The sequence below is a fragment of the Melospiza georgiana genome, chromosome 2, assembly GCF_028018845.1.
Source record: "Melospiza georgiana isolate bMelGeo1 chromosome 2, bMelGeo1.pri, whole genome shotgun sequence".
Taxonomy (NCBI): Eukaryota; Metazoa; Chordata; class Aves; order Passeriformes; family Passerellidae; genus Melospiza; species Melospiza georgiana.
The window spans coordinates 117,813,196-117,834,402 of NC_080431.1; the positions used below are offsets into that span (position 1 = coordinate 117,813,196).

A 21,207-nucleotide genomic window follows, 5' to 3' on the forward strand; every position below is an offset into this window, starting at 1 on the left:
TTTCACATAAACACTTTCTCCATTTTGAATGTGCCCAGTTTTCCTGCTCTGTTGGCAAATGAAAGCAGGAAAAAATGAGTAACAAGTAGAGCAGGATCTAGAAAAGCATCTTTAGCTTGGAGAACAGCTCCTGTTCCAGGAGATTTGGTCCTAGCACAAGAGAAGAGATTTAAAGAACAGTAGTTTGCAGGAAGAAATTAAGAATTGTGCAAATCTCCCAGGAAAAAGAGGCCTCATGCTGCTCTTTTCAGCCAGGTTCCCTTTTATGGGAAAAACTGAAAGAACAAGAATGCAGCCATTTCTTAACCTAAGATGATATAATAATACATCCAGCACACAATTGCATGAGATTCAAATGAGATTTCAGAGAGAAAAAAAGAAATTACTCCCAGAAAGTACATTAGGAAATGTAGGAAGGTGTGAAGAAAGGGTGAGGTGAGAAAGGAAATGCAAATAAGGAGATTTTACAAGCTAAAGTGGTTCTGGTTTAAAGTATTGCTTTTTTCTCTCAGAAGGAGAAAAAAATTAGATCATTGATGATCCATGGTCAGAGAGCACAGATGGGGTGTGGAGCTGGGCTTGCTGCTAATCTAAGACAAAAAATTATAGAGGAACTTTTGAAGGTGCAAATTGTTATCATTTGCTTTACCTGAAAATCCACAATCCCATTCTGCTTCCCTCTGACTTGGGGCAAGAGTTTGGAACATGGGTAATTTATCACAGTGCAGACACAAGAGGTGAAGCTTTTCAGCGGGTGGAGTGGTCTGGGAAGGAGGATGACGATGATGATGATGATGATGATGATGATGATGATGATGATGTCTGAAAGGACAACAGGCCTCTACTTTCCAGCCAGGTTTTCTCAGCAAAGAATGTTGAAGTATCTGTTGATGTCTGGAGCTGTGCACCTGCCTGTTCACCTGGCAGCTGTTCCAAGCAGGAATGTGGGAGCTGTTGGCCGATTTCAGCCGAGCCTGGGAGTGGGAGAGCAATGCCAAAGGCTCCATCCATGAGGAGAGGGGTGAAGGTGCTGGCAAGTGCCCCAAAGGGGATGGGTGTGAGATCAGCCCTGGTTATGCGCCAGAGAGCTGCGGGACACAAACCCTGGTGTTCCCTGGATGCCCCTGTGGTTCTCTCTTTGCCATGAGGGTAAAGGGTGCCCAGAGCAGCTGTGGCTGCCCCTGAATCCCCAGCAGTGCCCAGGGCTGGGCTGGATGGAGCTCCGAGGCCAGGTTGGATGGAGCTCCGAGGCCAGGTTGGATGGAGCTCCGAGGCCTGGCTGGATGGAGCTCCGAGGCCAGCCTGGATGGAGCTCAGCTCCAGAGTCAGGCTGGATGGAGCTCCAGAGCCAGGCTGGATGGAGCCCCGAGGCCAGCCTGGATGGAGCTCCAGGGCCGGGTTGGATGGAGCTCCAAGGCTGAGCTGGATGGAGCTCCGAGGCCAGGCTGGATGGAGCCCCGAGGCCAGGCTGGATGGAGTTCTGAGGCCAGGCTGGATGGAGCTCCGGGGCCGGGCTGGATGGAGCTCTGAGCAAACGGGGCGAGCAGAACGTGTCCCTGCCCACGGCCGGGGGGGGGGGCTGGCACTAACCCATATTTAAGATCCCTTCCAACCCAAACCCGTTCTACCATTCCGTGATTCCTGCGCGGGGAGGGCGCAGCGCCGCGGTAGGCGGGACGCTCCCGAGGCAGCCGCATCCCGGCGGGAGGGACAGCGCGGCGGGAGGGACAGCGCGGGGTATCCATCCCTCCATCCCTCCATCCATCCCTCCATCCATCCCTCCATCCATCCACCCGCGGAGGGGGCGCAGCGGGGGCGGCGCAGGCGGAGCGGGGCCGCCCCCGCGGAAGGAGCGCGCCGCCCCCGCCGCCCCGCGCCGCCCGCAGAGGGCGCTGCTGCCGCCGCCGCCAACTCCGCGCTCCGCTCCGCGCTCCGCTCCGCGCCCGCCGGGCCAGCGCAGCCCCGCTCGCAGCCCCTCGGAGCCCCGCACGGCCCCGCACGGCCCCGCTCCGGCCGAGCCCCGCGGCCCCCGGGGGTGGGCGAGCGGGCGTGGGGAATGGAGACGCCCGACAGCATCCTCGGGGCCGTGTGACAGCCAGCGGCGCTCGCACAGCCGGAGCGCACGGAGCCGGAGCCCCGCAGCGCCGGGCAGAGCCGCCCTGCCCCGTCCCGTCCCGCGGGGAGCCGGCATGGAGTGACAGCAGCCGCCAGGTAAGCGGGGCTGCCCTGCCCGAGGGGACGCTGCTGCTGCGCGGGGGATGCTCGGGGTAAGCGGGCTTGCTGCCCGTGCCCTCGCGTTTCTCCATCTCCATCCCCTGCCCCAAAAATCGCCTTTCCCCGATCACCCCGAGCCCCCCGAGCCCCTCGAGCGGGCACGGCGGCCGTGCCGGGGGATGCGCGGCGCGTTCCTTATGTAACCCGGGGGCGAGCGGCCGCTGCCCGCCGGGCCGGGGGCGAGGTGGCGGCGGCAGAACCGCGGCCGAGGGGGCTCGGCGGGGCGGCCCCGATGTCCCCCCGCTTCCCGCTGCCGTCGCTCCCGAGAGGGAGCCCCATCCCTACGCCCTCGGGCAAAAGCGCCGACGGGGCCGGGGCTGCGCCGCCTCCCCCGGCTCCGGGGATCGGTACCGGGAACCGCGTCCCGCCCGGCGGTGCCCGAGCCGGGGAGAACTTCAGAGCGGGGAAGGGGAGAAAAGCAGAGGGACGATGCTGTTTGTGCAGGGGGAAGATGCTGTTTGAGCAGGGGGACGATGCTGTTTGTGCCGCTCCCGTCTCACTTCTCCGCCGGGAGCGGGGCGAGGACGAGCGGAGCCGGGGCCGGGCGGAGAGCGGAGCCCGAGCCGGGACGAGCGGCGGGCACGGAGGGCACAGCGTCCCCCGGGCACACGGGGGTGCTCACGGAGGGGTGCCCGTCTCGTCTTGTTGGGAGGGAGAGCGAGCTCGGTATCACCATGGCGACCTGAGGGAGGAAAGAGATAAATAAATAAATAAGTACAGGGAGAACTGCCCCCTTCTTCCATTCCCCCCTTCTTGCACTGCCCCCGGCCCTCGCCGTCCCTTCCCGGCCAGGCGCGGTGCCAAAGGTGGGGACAAAGATACCACGGACAAAAGTTTCCTCTCGTGGTGAAAGCGGGTTCGAAGGGCCGGGGGAGCGCGGTGGGGAAGGCACCGAAGGTTCGGGGAGCCGGGGGCTCCCGCATCGCCGTGCCCGGAGCATCTTCTCCGGGAATCTGCCTCGGGGCTTGCTCCTCACGGCTGCTTGGGATGCTTAGGGTGCCTCCCTTTCCCTCGCTGCTCCTCGACCTCTCCGACATCCCCGGGGCTCTGCCTGGGGCCGCTCCAGCACCGCGGACAGCGGCCGGGCAGCGCGGGATGCGCGGGGGATGCGCGGCTCGGGGGCTTTGGAGCGGGAATCCCGCGCTGGGAAAAGCGGGAGGAGCCCCCACCGCTGCTAAAATCCCCCCCGAGCCGCTCCCTGCTGGCGCCAGGAGCCAGGGGAGGACTCGGGCAGGGCCACCAAACTTTCCTGAGCGGAGCGAATGCAGGAGCTGGGAGCAAAGAGGTTAAAAAATGACAGATTTCCCAGCAGCTCGCTCGGGGTTGGTTTTTAGGGCTGTTTTGCAGCGGTTCTCTGTAAGATGTTACAGGTAACCGCATACCCCCAGCTGGACACACACAACACCCGTGAAGGGAGGGAGGGAACTGTGAGAAATGCCCTGCAGAAATTGAGAAATGCCCAACCTCGGCTGCTCTGCCTGCATTCGGGAAACTCGCGGAGAAAAGCACTTGGAGGGAATTCCCAAGCTCAGGGAGCTGTCCCACTGCTGAGGGGCACAGGCGGAGTTTGTGCCGGTCACCTGTGGCCAGCTCATTGCAAAAACCCCTCCCGACAGAGCCCTCCTCTCCTCAGACAGCTGGGGAGCAGTTTAATAAACAGAAAAAGGGGAAGTGTTGGGTTGGTGATAATGCAGCACTAGGCAGGATGCATTTCTTGCTCTGGTGGGTTGTAAATCACTGGCTCAGCTCACCTGTACCTATCTCGTCCTAGCAGCTACATATGCAGTCATTACCTCAGACCAGGAAAAAATTAGTCTAGGAAAGCAAACAACATAATTAATACTATTCACAGGGGGAGATAGAGATGGATTAGTCACTTTTGGGCTGTTCGCTGTGTCAGGATGTTCGTTTTTCATTAAGCAAAGGAAATTTATTTGATCTTGCCTCGGTGCTGATAGGCAGTAAACTATAGGTACATGGAGAGTTATTGGTTTGGATTCCAGATCCCTGGCCTCTCTGGGTTGTGCTTTAACTATCAGCAATCTATCAAATCACACCACGACTGGTTTCCTGCTCTGCCTGCCTTCCTTCTTGCTTATAAATTCTCTGTTTCAAAGAATTCTGGAAGAGACAAACACGTAGGTGAGTCCTAGGCGAGTGTGAGAGTTCATTGGGGTTTTTATTTATTCCTGCAATGCCCAGGGTGGGGCTATACTGGAAGGTGTCCCTGATGATCCTTAAGGTCCCTTTGAACCCAAACCATCCCGTGATTCCCCGCAGGGACTCCTTGCTGAGAATAACAAATCCTTTTTTCTTGTAAATCCACATTTTGCCCTAACTCAGCTTCTGGAGTGAACTAATGAGTTAAGCCTTTATGGGAATGGAGAGCTGGATGTTTTAATGCTGGGCCTCCCATTTCCAAGCCTGTCTCCCAGGGAATATGGGAATAAAGGGCTGAGCTGTGGGCACAAGATGGGGAACTCATTACTTTCCTGTGGGGAAATGAGGAGTAGCAGGAGCCAACTCTTGCTGAGGGCAGCTCCCAAAGCCTTTGCAATACTTGAGGTTATTGATTTCCTTACATAAGGCAGGGCTCCTGCAGCGTCACAACAATGCCACCAGATCGTTACCAAATGATTTCGCCTCATAAGCAAATGAGGAAAGGATTAATCATAGCAACACCAGCCCAAGAGCCCCACAACCACAGCCTCAGTTGGAGAAGGGCTCAGCTCCTCGTGGGATTCCTGCCAGTGCATTTGCACCACGTTCACTCTGAGCTCCCCAAGATACACAATTTCACTGCAGAAAAGACTTGGTTTTTTTTTTCACAAGCATGTGTTTGGAGCCTTGCTTTGTAGTCGTTTTGTTGAAACCTGGCACTTTTGGAAGGAAAATAAGATCTCTCCTTCAAACTATGTCAGAGGAACGGAATGTCATTTACATTTACATAAAATCCCCATCACAAGGGATATATTCACATATTTAACAATAGGTTTAGGTGTAAGCTTTATGTTCTTTCTTTCACCTCTCAGGAACTCTGGACACTGTTGGTGTAGGATTACTGTGTTTGTCATGACCTTCTCATGGTATTTTTACATATAAAAACAGTTTTATTCAGGACTTGTTTATATCCTTCTATAAAAGCAAGAAGTAAAATAATTCATATTAACGCTCTCCCAAATAAATTAATTTATGTTATTGCTTGATGCATTGCAAAGATCCCATTTCTATTGCATAATTTCTTTGATTTTCATTGCTGTTAAAAGCTTTTCGCCTTGTTCAGTGCTTCCATCACCTTCTTGCTCCAGGATGTTACTTTTTGTATGGGACAATGAAGCCCTGGCAGATTTTAAAAAGAGATAAGGTTTAGGTTAATGTGTTACATTTATGTGGATGTACAGTTTTTACTGGTAGAGGCAGTTTGATGCTAGAAAACAAGATTCTCAATATATTAAGGGGATATTTTATATACATATATATATATATATATAAGGATATTATATATATAATAATATATCATTATATATATTATATATTATATACATATAGTTATATATATCAATATATAAATATTAATATATTGATTGTGCAAAATGTGATGTTTCTGAACAAACCCCAGATTTACCAGGTAGCAAACCCAAAGGAAAAGTTTTAATCTCATTCCCACTTGACTTTCTGGAAGATTTTTTTTTTGGCTTTCAGTTGCTTGGTTTTTGGAGGTTTTCTCCTGATGCTTTGCTAGAATGCTGCTGATGTTGAAAATACAATTTTTATGTTTTATTAATAGCTGGAATAGAAGTATGGAACAATCGGAGGTTGTTGAATCCAGTTTTTTCCACACAGCGCTGCAATTTTTAATGATGCCCAAGGACTCCTGACAGAGCCTCATGATTGAGTTGTGGAGTCCCTGCCAAAAGGACATCCCAAACCAGCCCACCCCAACCCCACACTCCGCAGGACACCAATGGGATCAGCAGGTTCTGGAGGAGGAAAAACCTCTGGGATCAAAATCCTTGTGAAGGGACTGGAACTTTTCTGTCCTTAGCATGGCAGGTATGGATCCTGACCATGAGGAGCCCCAGAGCAGCTTCAACTCCTCCTTGAACCCATCAGCTCCTCCTCATTCCCCCAGGGCCAGGGGAGTTTGGCAGCTGGGCAAACACACCTTGCTTCCATTTGAAAAGCTCATTAAAGTGCATTTTCTGCACTCTATTCACGAGCTCCTGCATATGGCCAGCAGAACATCCTGTCCTCAGACACAGGACAAAAAATAACAAAGCAGGGAATTTTCAAGTTCTTCAAAACCAGGCAATTTCTACCCTCAGAGTCACACAATGCCCAGTGAAATTGAAGAATTATAGAGTCAAAGAATGGTTTGGATTGGAAAAGAACTTAAAAATCATCTTGTTCCAGCTTTAGGGAACCTACCCTACAGTCCCATGCAGGCTGGCCTTGAACACGTTGAAAATCTTCATGAGTGCAAGGGCTCTCCACAGCCCTGAATGAAGAAACCCAAATCTATGCCAGAGGATGCACAAGAAGCTTTAACATAAGTGCCAAGGGCTGGTCAGAGAAGTTTTTTTCTAGAGTATTACTCAGGAGAGCTTTGAATTAAAAAATAGCCACAAGGCAAAAGCCCATTCTGCTGCTATTTTCCAGTTACAACCTCAGGTTAGACATTAATGGTAGCTGCAAGTCTGTATTACAATATCCACCAGTCTTCAGCTGGAAATTATCTACTTCCAAGGAGTATTTACTGTCTTGTCTCACTCTGGTGGGAAAATAACAGAGTCCATCCAAGGGCAGAGCCTGCCTTGCAGCCAGAAAACCCTGAACATTTGCACACACAGCTTGCAATGCACACGAGTAAATTATGATTCCACGGAGATTTAAGGGTTTTTTTAAAACCATCTGCATTAATAACTCTGTGTGTGAGTGCAGACAGTGAAGGCTCAAATACTGATACCAGGGAGCTTCTTATGAATCCTGACTGCCACCTCCCCACCCTTTCTGGCCATGCCCACAGTGAGGGAGCTCAGCTCAGACTCTGACACCTCTGTGGACATCCACATCTCAGGAAAACCTCCCAGCCCCAGAAAGCCTCTGACTCATCCAAAAACTGAGGAACAGGGTGCCCAGAGCAGCTGTGGAGCCCCTGGATCCCTGAAAGTGTCCAAGGCCAGGCTGGACATTGGGGCTTGGAGCAGCCTGGCACAGTGGGAGGTGTCCCTGCCATGGCAGGGGATGATTTTAAGGTCCCATCCAACCCAAATCATTCTGGTGATGCCTTGTGCAGGCTGACCTAGAGCAGAGGCTGGACAGAGCTCCAGAATAAAGCAGGGATTTATTCAAAGCATCTCCTCCATGGATGCACCTTGGGCAGCACCAGAGCCCAGCCAGGGCTGCACCCAGGATGAACCAAAATGGCCCCAAAATGCACGGCCGGGCACGGGCTCTGTCCCTGGGATCAGTTCTGCTCCATTTGCACCTTGCAGTTCATTGTCCCATTCCAGCTTTAGCCCTGCAGTCCCACCCTGCTTGTTTTTCTCTCTCCAGCCCACGGGGTTTGTGCTCCTGGGCTGAGATTTGGCTCATTTGTCCTTGGTGCCCAGCTGGAGCAGGAATTGTTTTGTGTCCCTGCTCTGTGCACAGAGCTCACCATCCCTGAATGTGAACCCAGACCCACACACTGAAGCAGCACAGAATGTGAAAAATAGAAAAGCTCAAACCTGAGGCATCACTGGGATTTTATGAGTGTGGGGTACAAATTTTATGAGTTTGTAAATGTGAACTTTTCCATTTGGCTTTGAGGTCTGGTACTCACGTGCCCCATGGCTAAAGGAGGTTAGAGAGTTTGAGTGGGGAGAGTTTCTTCAATAAACCCTTGGATACAGTTCCACAACCCATCACAGAAACTGCCTCAATCTTGACTTAATTTCATTTAATTTAATTTCATATCCTTTGACTTGTGTTGGGTCTTCAAATCCAGCTGTGCCTTCAGGAAGAGCAGCCCCAGGTCTGGTTGCCACTGCCACAGCAGTGATGGCATTTCAGAGACAAGCACTGGAGATCAAACTAAATGTCTCATTTAGTTTGTGCAGCTGGTCTGGGTTACCCCACCTTGCTCTCCTCTCTAGAGACTCTTGGAGGCTGATCTGAGGGAGCCAACGTGCACAGGACTTTTTCTTTGGGACTCTCTGGAGCAGAATACTGGGGCTTGTTTTCTGATAATAGCAAAGTGCTGGCATTTGTGTTGATTTCTCAAAAAAAACCAAAAAACAAACAAAAACGTCTCCAAAAAACCCCAAATAACCAACAAAAAAAAAAAAAAAAAAAAAAAATCCCCCAAAACAACCTCCAAAACACTTCTGGACAAGAAAACAATGATGTGCAGATTGAGAGGGTGAAACAGGAGGCTGAGGGAACTCATGGCATGATGAGAGCCTGCACGAAAGCATCGTTAATTCAATGCTCTAATCAACAGTTCTGCAGTGCTTTATCACAACCATCCCTGCTTCAGCCTCTCCAGCTCAGAGCACTTTTGCAGCATTGCAGGAAATCCTCTGCTTTTTTGCTTCCCATTTGTAAAAAATAATCTCATTGTGTCTTGTCAATACAGACAACTTTGTCAATGAAAGCAGAGGAGAAATTATCATGTAATTTTGTATTTATCATAATCAAGAGCAGGGGTTCATTAGAACAATGAGCAATTGTCAAATTATTTCTCAGAGCAGTTGTTTGAAGAATGAGAGGAGGGTATTTCCTACCTTCCTGCTTTTTCTCCCACCATCTCCTGCAGGCACACAGAGCCTGCAGTTTCTATCAGCCTGCCAGATCAATTTCCCATTCCTGAAAAGAAGCATTTATGTTAAATGATTGTAATTAAGAAGCTCCTTACAGCTCAATAGCTGTCTGGACAGGCAGAGGTAATTCCCCATCGATTTCCGTGGGGCCAGGTTTCCACAGGAAGATCTCCAAAAAGCACTGCCTGCTTTGCAAGTGCAGCTTCCCTGGGCTTCTTGGAGTAGCTTGGAATGGAATCTTGGAATCAATAAGGCAGGAAAAGACCTCAAAAATCATTGTGTCCAAACTGTGACTGGTCTGCACCTTATCCCCAGCCCAGAGCACTCAGTGCCACCTCCAGGGCACACCTGCAGGGATGGGCACTGCAAAGCTCCCTGGGCAGCCCCTGCCAAGGCCTGAGCTCCCTTTCCATGGGCAAATTCCTGCTGCTGTCCAACCTGAACTTCCCCTGGCACAGCTTGAAGCCATTTCCCCTTTTTCTGTCCCTGTTCCCTGGGAGAAGTGACCAACATCCCCCTCAGCCTCCCCCTGCTGTCAGGGAAGCAATGAGATCAATGAAAAGAGCAGGGCAACTCCAAAAAGTGATTTCATTCCATCGAAGACCTCAGGGGGCTTCTAGAGATGCCACACTTTGCTGCCTCAAGTTTCATGGGATGCCTCTCTAGTAATTTAATCAACATCTCCAGGTGCAGGAGGGGTGGGAGATGAATCCCTGTCTCCAGAGCTCCCTCACAGAACGGTGCCCACTGAACCCCCTTGTGCTGTCCTGCAGCACTCCCCTCCTGTCTGGCTTATAAAAACACCAGGTTTATGTAAAGTCAGGCTTATTTTTATCTCACGTTGCTCCTGACACCCTCCAGCTGCAGCCTGAGGTGGCTCAGTGGTCCCAGAGGTGGCCTTGGACTCTCAGAGCTGGAACCAACAGCAGGAGCAGGGAGGGCACAGGTGGGCAAGGGAACAGAAGGAGGCACTTTTAATTAATTAAAAACAGAGGCTGCTTAATGAGCTCGGGATTGCCAGCAACTGCAGCAGGCTGTGGATCAGTGAGGAAAGGAAAGGAAATTTCAAGGAAATAAAGGAGAGGGAAAGGGAAAGGGAAAGGGAAAGGGAAAGGGAAAGGGAAAGGGAAAGGGAAAGGGAAAGGGAAAGGGAAAGGGAAAGGGAAAGGGAAAGGAAAGGAAAGGAAAGGAAAGGAAAGGAAAGGAAAGGAAAGGAAAGGAAAGGAAAGGAAAGGAAAGGAAAGGAAAGGAAAGGAAAGGAAAGGAAAGGAAAGGAAAGGAAAGGAAAGGAAAGGAAAGGAAAGGAAAGGAGCTATGCCAGTTTTGGTGTGTTCTCAGTGTGCTGCTGGCTTTGTCTGGTACAAGTACAGGAGAGCAGAGCTGTTAGATGAGAAGTAAATAAAATGTCTCATTTAGTTCTCCACTGAATGGGAACTGGGGGTTATCAAACCTTCACCCAGCAGCACTTGCAGAGGGCAGGAGGAGCAGGAGGCAGCTGGATCCCAGCCCACCAGTGCCACCAGTGTCCAGCAAACTGGGCACATCCCACCCAGCCCACTGCCTCTCCAGCATCTCCAAACCCAGGGCTGCTGTGGCTCTGCACAGGAATGCCAGTCCTTCAGGTGCTCCATCATGTTCAATAAACTGGATAGATGTTTGTCTCAGCCGAGTGTCCCACAGGGATGTGAGCAATCCTTGGGAGCTGCTGGGTTCTATCTGTCAGGCATAATTACATTTAAGCAGAAAGTGCATCCCAAGCCTTCCATGATTACAAACAAAGCAGTGGCAATCCACCTCCCCCAAACACACCAAAGTTCCCACTAAAACCTGCAAGAGAAACCAGCAGAACATCGTAGTGACCGAGAAAATATTCCATCAATATCTGGAATATTCTAGTGATGGTGGCTGTAATTATGTGTTGGACATTTACAATGTATTTTTTCTTTTTTTTTTTTTTTTTTTTCTCAGTAAGAATTTACTTACTGTAGATGTTTTCCACACATTCTCCACCACTAAACTTTTCCCTAAAACAGGACTTGAAGATTTAAGGGTGACCCTAAACTTCTGCTGCAGTTCCAAATTCTGGGTCTGGCTGAGTTCTTAATTTCTAGCCAGAGGAAGGAAAGCTAGAAATATAAAAACATAATATAAAAATATAATAATAAAATATAAGATGGTTAAAATTTGGAAGGGGTGGGAAGGAGAAGAGCTTGAGAGAGAAGGAAAAATGGCATTAAAAAAAAAAAAACAAACCCTAGGATTGGATCATAAAGGCTCCCATTCCACAGCTCTGTGATGGTTCCCTGGAATTCAGGTGACCTACAACATCTGGATGTTGCTGATCATTATTTTCTACCCCTTGCAAGTGGCAAACTTGTGGTTTAAGCTACAATTCACTGACCCAATACTACCAGAGCATTTGCCTTCTGGATACACAGAAAATATTTTTCCTTGAATAATTATTTTTAAAAAACTCTCCAGAAAAGAAGGAGAACCTTCTGTGTATGAACAGCAAATGCCTGGTATTGACACTCTGCATTCCAGCAGGGTTTGCTCTTCCACGGAATAAGACACAAGGACAGCAGATAATTTACCTCCAGAATTTCAAGAGAAATACCACATTAAATCAAAGAAAAAAAAAATAATAATAATAATAATAATAATATGTTTGTAAAGAGTAGAACTCATGTTTTGTTTGTTGTTTTGTTTTTAATTCCAGCTGCTTTCAGAAGCCAGGCTGGTGGGTTTGGGCACAACTCAAATATTAGAAGAGAATTTTAAGCAGGAAAATCAGGTAGGGACTTAGAATTACAGCAGAGGAAAAGATTTATGATATTACCATGAGCAGAAATAATAATAACAAAAGAAAGTGGAGGAAGCCTTGCAGGAAATGCTCAGGAATAGTAAAACCCACCAAAGCTGCTACAGAAATAGAATCACAGAAAATATGAGATCTGCTAAGTGCATTTTAGTCAAAGAGCATTAAAGTCTCTCCCTTCACTTCAAGGGGTTTCATATCAGACCTTAAATGTAAATTTATTTTAAACAGGCTGGTATGTAGGGGGGAGAGGTCTGACATGCAGCTTCCATTCCTTCAGGCTGCCATCAGAAATATTTGTACAATCCAGCCTCAGGTTTGCCCCCGTTTGTGCTTTTTGTTGTAAAAGCAGAGCCAGGGAAGGTGAGACCCACCAGCACATTCCAGAAACCTCTGCAAATACCCCAAATCCTTTCCCACTGTGATGATTTTAGATGGAGTTTCTCCCATTTGGCCACCACACGGGCACACGGTGCTCCCATGGGGGTTTTGCAGCTCCCCAGGATTAACGAGCCCATTTCCAACAGAGGTGGGTGTGCATCAACACAAACATTTACTGCAGGATCCCGACTGTTCCTGCAGCATCTTTAATTAAAACCAACCTGCCTTGGGTCCAAAGCGTGGACTTGGGAGTAAATATGAAAACAGATTTCAAAGCAGCTTATTTTAAAATTAATGGCTCTTGGCACCTGCGTGGAACGTCAGTCAAGAGCGGTCGAGGTGAGCGCAGCTGAAATGGTGAAATAAAAATATTAAGCCATCTGTTATGTTTTACATGTTATTTTTAGAAATGCAGAATAAAGACAGAGTTATTCCTACTTCCCCTTAATGAAGTTTTCCAGAAATAAGTCGTGCACTAACGGGCTCTTGACAATTTATGGCAGTAACCAGTCCATAAAAAGCCCATTAAAAGGCCAAGTGATGTTCAAACCATCAAATGTGTAGGCAGGGCCACCCCATAATTTTCAAGACAAAAACCAGCCCAGGAGCTGGGCTGTGCAGTTGGAAAACAGTGGCAACTGGAATGGCAAGAAAAATCTTCATTTTGTTCTTGAAAACAACGCCTCAGGCACCCTCCTTGTGAGCAGGAGAGGGAGAAAAATCCAACTTCACTGTTTGCAAATTACACTGAGGAAAAACTTGAAATTTCCACAACAGTTTCTGGCTTGAGGTGAATTTCTCATTCCAGTGAAATCTGAAGTTGGGTGGGGCTGGACCCAAAGCACACATTCCACATTTCATCACAGTCACAGTCTAAAAACTGCATTTTTATTTTTGTGAGTTGACCTCAGATGAATTGACCATCATTAGTGAAGATGAATCATCAGGAAAAACCACAAGCAAAAAAACCCCAACAAAACAGAACCCCACACACAAAAAAAGAAAAAACCCTGAATTTCTCCAGTTTTAAATGTAATTATCAAAGCCACACTCAATAAATTAGAATTAGCACTTCTGCTCAATCTCACACACCAACGTGGGAGGCAAAAAGGAGGGGATTGGTGTCGTTTGATGCAGCTGGATGAACATGAATTAATGATTAGCAGAGAGGTCAAAATTAGAACTGTTAGAACTAAAAGTTAAAAAAAAGTTTAAAAAGTTTCTCTCCCTAAATAGAAATGTTCATAAAATTTATTGGAAAATCAAGTGCTTTACCTTTATACTGCCTGTGATTCTTTCCCCTGAGCCAATAATCAAGGATTTAATTATGTACAAGGGCATAATCTCGTGTTCTTCCCAACTTCCAGGATTTTGTTGCATGTGGAAAGACTCTTGTCCAGTGTATGTGGATTCATTACTCTAATTTAACACCTCTCAGGGATCTTAAATAAGCTCAGGAAAAAAAAAATACAAATATAAGAATTATTATATAATTTCACAGAATCATGGAAAAATAGATTAGGAGTTCTGGATCCTCCATGGGTGCCAAGAATGGAATAATCCCATTCCTCAGCCATTTGTCCCCAGAACATCCCAGTGCATCATCCCAGTGTATCATCCCAGTTCATCCTTCACTGCTGGAGGTCGCACAGCTGATCCATGTGAAGATGGATCTTTGTGGAACTCCCAGATTTTATCCCAGGGTGTTTCCCAGCCTGGATTGATGCATGGGCTGCTCTTTGCCAGCTGCAGGACTTGGTTGAACTTATTTTTGTTGAACTTCATGAGGTTCCTGACACCAGTTTTTCATTTTTGGCTGAGTGACATCCCCGTGCATCTGTGGTGGTGTTTGCAGGGGTCTCAGGATGAGGGAAGAGATGAGAATCTTGACTCCATGTTTCAGAAAGCTGATTTATTATTTTATGATATATATAATATAAAAAGAAAATTATATACTAAAACTATACTAAAGGAATAGAAGAAAGGATTTCATCAGAAGTCTTGAAAGGAATAGAAAATAGTGAAATGATAATAAAATCTTGTGGCTGACCAGAGAGTCCGAGACAGCCGGACTGTGATTGGCCATTAATTAAAAACAACCACATGAGACCAATCAAAGCTGCACCTGTTGCATTCCACAGCAGCAGATAATTATTGTTTTTCTTTTCATCTGAGGCTTCTCAGGAAGAAAAAATCCTGTCAAAAGGGTTTTTCACAAAATATGTCTGGGACATGCATCCTCTGCTCCTCCCAGTCTGGGGTCAGCTGGAGGCTGAGATTCCTTTGGTGCCCCAAAAGGAACCAAAAGGGGCACCAGGAGCTGTGAGGTTTGAATCAGCAAACCCTTCAAAGGCCAAGCCCATTTCCCACTCCTCCTTACAGTCCATCCGTCCATCCATCCATCCCTCCATCCATCCATCCATCCATCCATCCATCCATCCATCCATCCATCATCCATCCGTCAACCCATCCATCCTCCATCCATCCATCATCCATCATCCATCATCCATCATCCATCCATCCATCATCCATCCATCCATCCATCCATCCATCCATCCATCCATCCATCCGTCCGTCCATCATCCATCCATCATCCATCCATCCATCCATCATCCATCCATCCATCATCCATCCATCCATCCATCCATCATCCATCCATCCATCCATCCATCCATCCATCCATCATCCATCCATCCATCCATCCATCCATCATCCATCCATCCATCATCCATCCATCCATCATCCATCCATCCATCCATCCCTCCATCCATCCATCCATCCATCCATCCATCCATCCATCCATCCATCCATCCATCTATCCATCCATCCATCATCCATCCATCCATCCATCCATCCATCCATCCATCCATCCATCATCCATCCATCCATCCATCCATCATCCATCCATCCATCATCCATCCATCCATCCATCCATCATCCATCCATCATCCATCCATCCATCCATCCATCCATCCATCCATCCATCCATCCATCATCCATCCATCCATCCATCCATCCATCCATCCATCCATCCATCCCTCCATCCATCCATCATCCATCCATCCATCATCCATCCATCATCCATCCATCATCCATCCATCCATCCATCCATCCATCCATCCATCCATCCATCATCCATCCACCCATCATCCATCCATCCATCCATCCATCCATCCATCCATCCATCCATCCATCATCCATCCATCATCCATCCATCATCCATCCATCCATCCATCCATCCATCCATCCATCCATCCATCATCCATCCATCCATCCATCCATCCATCCATCCATCCATCCATCCATCCATCATCCATCCATCCATCCATCCATCCATCCATCCATCCATCCATCCATCATCCATCCATCCATCCATCCATCCATCCATCCATCCATCCATCCATCCATCCATCCACTCCATTTGTCCTTTTTTGGCCAGCAAAAATGTAGGATAATGCTGAAAATCTTGCTAAAAACTGGATGCTCTGCCCTCACTCACAGATCCAGACATTTTGGGGTAAAAATCTGTCAGATTGGCCGGCCATGGATAAATTTGTTGCCTGGAAAAGTTGTGGGATCCCCATCCCTGGAGGTGTCCAAAGCCAGGCTGGATTTTTCTTGGAGCAGCCTGGGGCAGTGGAAGTGTCCCTGCCCATGGCAGAGGTGGGACTGGATGAGCTTTAAGGTCCCATCCATCCCAGAATATTCCATTATTCTGCATTCTGCAGTTCTAAATCCAAGCTGGCTGTTCCTGACCATGTCATTGTATTTCATCTTTCTGGAAAATAGATTTTTTTGAGAATATATTCACCGGTTTTCCCAAGGAGTTAAGGAAAGTTAATCAGCCCCTTGTTCCCTAAATTCACCTTCTTATTTTCCTTAAAAGGACAATAAATCATTTCCCTGTTACAGCCATAGGGGAATTGTTTATGTAGTTTGGTTTTAAATGTTCGTTATTTTAATTTTCAGATTTCATAATTCCTTCCACTTGGAACATCCTTCGGTCTCTTGGTGCTAACTTGGCTGATTCTCAGGGTATAACTTGATTTTCTGAGCGAACAGTCCATCATTGGATGATTTCTTGGCAATCTTTTTCAGATTTGTGTCACATTTCTGGAAGGTTTATATTTCTTTTCTAAAGCCTTTTCATGCAGAGAGTGGGCGCCCAGCATCCCAGCCCAGGAATGCGTTTGGAATTTTCCTTTGTGAAGTCTTATATTTATGAAACCCCTGCCCTCACTAAATATTTTAATTCTATCCTCTCCAGGTGCACCTGCAATGGAATAGGAGTAATTTGAGAAAATGTCAAGTAATTTGCAACAAAATATTTTAATGCTTTCAATTAAAAAAATAAAATATTTATGTATTTTAATATTAAAATATTTAATTATATAGTCAATAAAATATTTTATTTACTCAATATTTTAATATTGTCAATACAAATAAAATAAAATAAAATAAAATATTTATATATTTGAATATTAAGATAGTCAGTAAAATATTTTAAACTTTCAATTGGCCAATAGTTGAATATTGTCAAAAAATAAAACAATATAAAATAAAATAAAATATTAATATTATTATATTTTAATAAAAATATTTAATACTATACTCAATAAAATATTTTAACCATTCAATTGTCAAATATTTTAATATTTTCAATCAAAATAAAGTAAAAATTAATATATTTTAATATAAACATATTTTATTAATATAGTCAATAAAAATGAAATGAAATATTAATATATTTTAATAATATAGTCAATAACATATTTTAATCATTCAATATTGTCGAGAAAAATAAAATGAAATATTAATATATTTTAATATAAAATATTTTAGTGATATTGTCAATAAAATATTTTAATCACTCGCTTGGCAAATATTTTAATATTGTCAATAAAAATTTAAAATATTAATATATTTTAATATTAAAATATTTCAATAATATAGTCAATAAACTATTTTAATCACTCAATTGGCAAATATTTTAATATTTTCAATAAAAATTAAAATTACTATATTTTAATATAAAAATATTTTAATAAAATAGTCAATAAAATATTTTAGTAATTCAATTGGCAAATATTTTAATATTGTTAATAAAAATAAAATATTGATATATTTTAATATATCAATCATTTAATAATATAGTTAATAAAATGCTTTATTCACTCTATTGGCAAATATTTTAATATTGTAAATAAAAATAGAATTAAATAGTGATATATTTTAATATAAAAATATTTAAATAATGTAGTCAATAAAATATTTCAATCACTCAATTGGCAAATATTTTAATATTTCCAAGAAAAAAAATTAATATATTTGAATATAAAAATATTTTAATAATATAGTCAATTAAATATTTTAATCATTCAATTGGCAAATATTTGTTGTGTGAGCAGCTCTGCACTGCCGGAGCCCACAGAGAACACACAATTCTCCAGGAATTTTGCTGTAGTTACTTCTGAGCCCTCCTTGTTTGCTTCTGCTATTTCCAAGTGGATGTTTTTGATATTTTTGATATTTTTGATATTTTTGATCTCAGCCAAACATAAAAGGTGGCGGCTGCTTTTGAAGTGACTGAGAGTTTCCCAACTCATTTCAGTGGGAATAAATTGAAACCCTTAATTACATTTTGTCATCTCCATCAATCTTTGTGGAAGCACTTCCAGCGCAGTGGTATTTTCCTCATAGGCATATCCTTGTGGGATAATAATTGAAAATGTGAATTAACTGCATTAACTATCACATAATCAGGGTGGGTTTTTTTTTTCCTAACACAGTCAAATTTCTGAGTGACTTACTCTGCTGCAGCAGTGACTTGAATTAAACAGCTGCCATTTTGCCATAAAAGGCAGAGCAAGTGGATTACGAGGAGTTCTGAAACAAATAAATCCTTGCTCCACTCTGCTTTTTGTACAAACTGTTTTCTCCACTTTCTCTCTCAGCTTCATGACTAGAGACATCTCTAGACTGTGCCCAAAGGCATCAGAGCTGTTTCAGGTGCTGAAATAAACTAAATATTCATTATTTACTCCCCCTCAAGTGGCTGATCTTTGCCTCACCTTCTTTTCCCTCTGCTTCTTATATCTGCAGCAAAATAAAAAGAAAAAAAAAAAAAGAAAATAGAAAAAAAATCTTTTTTTCTTCCCATTCAGTTTTTCAAGGCTGCTGAACAAAGCCTTTTATCCCCACTGTGCCTCTGAAAATGTGCCATAGTTACCTTCCACACTGGGATGGATTTCCCACTCCTCTCCTGAAGGTGTTCTTCCCTTTCCCTCAAGAAATATTAATGACAAACCTCAGGTTTATAAAATCACGTTAAAAAATGGGTGAATTATCCTGTTTTGAGGTGCAGGCAAATTTTAAATTGCTCAGATTAGAAGGGAGTAATTTCCATTCTTTAGCACAACTTTTTACCTGTTCTGGGATGGTTGTTGTTTCCCCAATGGATAAATATTCTGTCTCTTACTGGAATGATAAATTTTGTCCTCAAAATACGAGGACAAAATATTTTTTCCTCAAAATATGAGGCTGAGGGGCTGAGAAGTGCTGATAGCCCTTCAGAACACAAACCACAGGCAGGCAGAAAATGCCATTTTCTAAACAGAAAAAAAAAAAAAAGCAATTAACCTTAATTAACCTGTGCCCCTCCTACAGGCAAGGGGCCAAGATGAAAGAACAGAGTCCTTACTAAAAAATAAACACAAGGGGAGTTTATTTTAGGGAAGAAACCCGTGGCATCAGGACAGGGACCTGGAGGGTGATGCCGCAGGGCTCTGTTTATCCTCCCTCAGATCCATCAAAGTCTCAGAGCCCTCAGTGGACTCGCATCCCCTGCAAAACCAAACCATGGTTCTCTGCCAATTTCCAGCATTTTGAGCTCTTGAGTAGCATCTCAAAAAAGGAGCTTTTCTCCTGCCTCTAGCAACTCCCACAGAAAGAGGAACATTTGGAGCTTAGCACGGCTCCAGGAGATGCAGCACACAGCATCTCCCAGCTCCACAGCCCTGACAGGGCCAGCAAAAGAAGATCTGATGGAAAGAGATGCGAGAATTCCATGGCCAGCTCCTGTAAATATCCCCTGTTTGCACCAAAGAAAAATCTCATGTTTAGTACCCGGTTATCCACGTTTTTATCAGGTCACTGGATGAAATCTTTGGGCTGCAGCAGCTCATTGCACACACCCAGAGATGCACATTTTGCCTGGCACAGTTATACCCTAATCTGAATGACCCAAATTAAAGCACTTTGTCCTTTTAGCTGTCACAAGCTGAGGCTGTTCACCTTTCTGGATGGATTCAGGGCTCCATCCCACTGTCACTCTCCTCATGGAGCAGCTCCTGCCTCTCCAAGCTGCTGCAGCATTACATAACCAGCCCTGAGCAAAAGCTGGAGCAAAACCCAGCTCAAGAGCCCAGCTCAAGAGCCCAGCTCAGCCCTGCCACGTCCAGGTGTCCCCTGGGAGAAAGGCACAAATTCAGGGCTGACAAATTCCCCCTGGAATTGCAGGGCTGGGATGGAGAGAGGAGGGAATGATGTGCAAAGAGCAGAGCCCAAGGGAATGCAGCACCTTTGCAATCCTGCTCATATTCCAGGGTTTCGGGCTCTCCTTCAGCAAGGGTGTGAATTTCTTCCAAGCTACCTGAACAGGGATGAATAGAAAACATTAATTGTGTAGCAATGTTTATTATTTATTAAAATCCCACTGTTTAAACATGCACACAAGGCCTTCAGTGCTGGGCATACAGAGCATGGAACAAATGCAGCGCAAAAACTTCATTTTTACCCAAACGTCAGTGTGGTGTTGTTGCCTGGAGAATTATTCCTATCAAGAGCCAGGATGGATTTTCCACATCCCTCCTGAAGGTGCTCCCTTTTCCTCAAGAAATGTTAATGATAAAGTTCAGGCTTATAAAAGTATGTTAACAAATGGGTGAATTATCCTGTTTTGAGGAGTGGGTAAATTTTAATTTGCTCAGATTAGAAGGGAGTAAATTCCATTCTTTAGCACAATTTTTTACCTGTTCTGGAATGATTGTTGTTTCCTCACTGGATATATATTTTGTCTCCTACTGGAATGATACATTTTGTCCTCAAAATATTCCACAACCAGGAACCAGCAGTAACAATGCTGGTTCAATTTTCAGAGCCCAAGTTAGCAGTTCTCTACAAGAAAATGTCCCACCTTTAATTCACCCCAGGATTCAGTGTCTGCCTTGAAACAAAGCAGCAGAATTCATTTGGAATTAATGTTCAGTAAGGCACTGCCTCAGCAGCTCCCAAACGCTACAAAATACAAGTTACAGGATGAAATTTTGAATATAACATGTTGCGTTTAAGTTAAATTTAAGAGCATCATAACGTACATAACGAAGAGCATGAACATTTTAACACTCTGAAGATCAAGCAGTAGATCATAGAGTGATAGAATCACAGAATCCCAGAATGTTTGGGATGAGAGGGACCTTAAAGCTCACCCAGTGCCACCCCTGCCATGGCAGGGACACCTCCCACTGTCCCCAGTGTCCAACCTGGCCTTGGGCACTGCCAGGGATGCAGGGATGGAATTCCATCCCAGCCCCTGCCCACCCTGCCAGGGAACAATTCCTCATTGCCAGGATCTGATCTGAACCTACTCATTCGGTTTGGAGCCATTCCCTGTGTCCTGTCATCCATGAAAAGCAACTCTCCATCTTTCTCTCTCTGTCTCCCTTCATCATCTTCAGATGATTGCAAAGCTTTTGCCACAGAACCAGTGGCAGCACAGAGGAAGAGGAGGGAGGAATTTGGGCATCTTCATCTTTGGGACACTTTGATGTGGCGCTTGGGGACGTGGGTTTGTGGTGGCCTTGGCACTGGCGAGGAATGTTGGGCTGGGTGACCCTGAGCATCTTTTCTAACCCAAATGGGTCTGAGTTTCCA

The 21,207-nt window shown here is 45.4% G+C and overlaps 1 protein-coding gene across 2 annotated transcripts in view; it reads left to right on the forward strand.

The window, feature by feature from the left end:
- The first annotated feature begins 2,006 nt into the window (after nucleotides 1-2,006).
- KCNJ6 (potassium inwardly rectifying channel subfamily J member 6) overlaps nucleotides 2,007-21,207 on the forward strand; it is a 171,624-nt gene continuing 152,423 nt past the window's right edge. Inside the window, exon 1 of one of the 2 annotated variants that reach the window (XM_058019207.1) lies at nucleotides 2,007-2,211. The gene's annotated coding sequence lies outside the window, so the exon portion shown is untranslated. The remainder of the gene's footprint in view (nucleotides 2,212-21,207) is intronic. The other variant, XM_058019206.1, reaches the window with a different exon arrangement.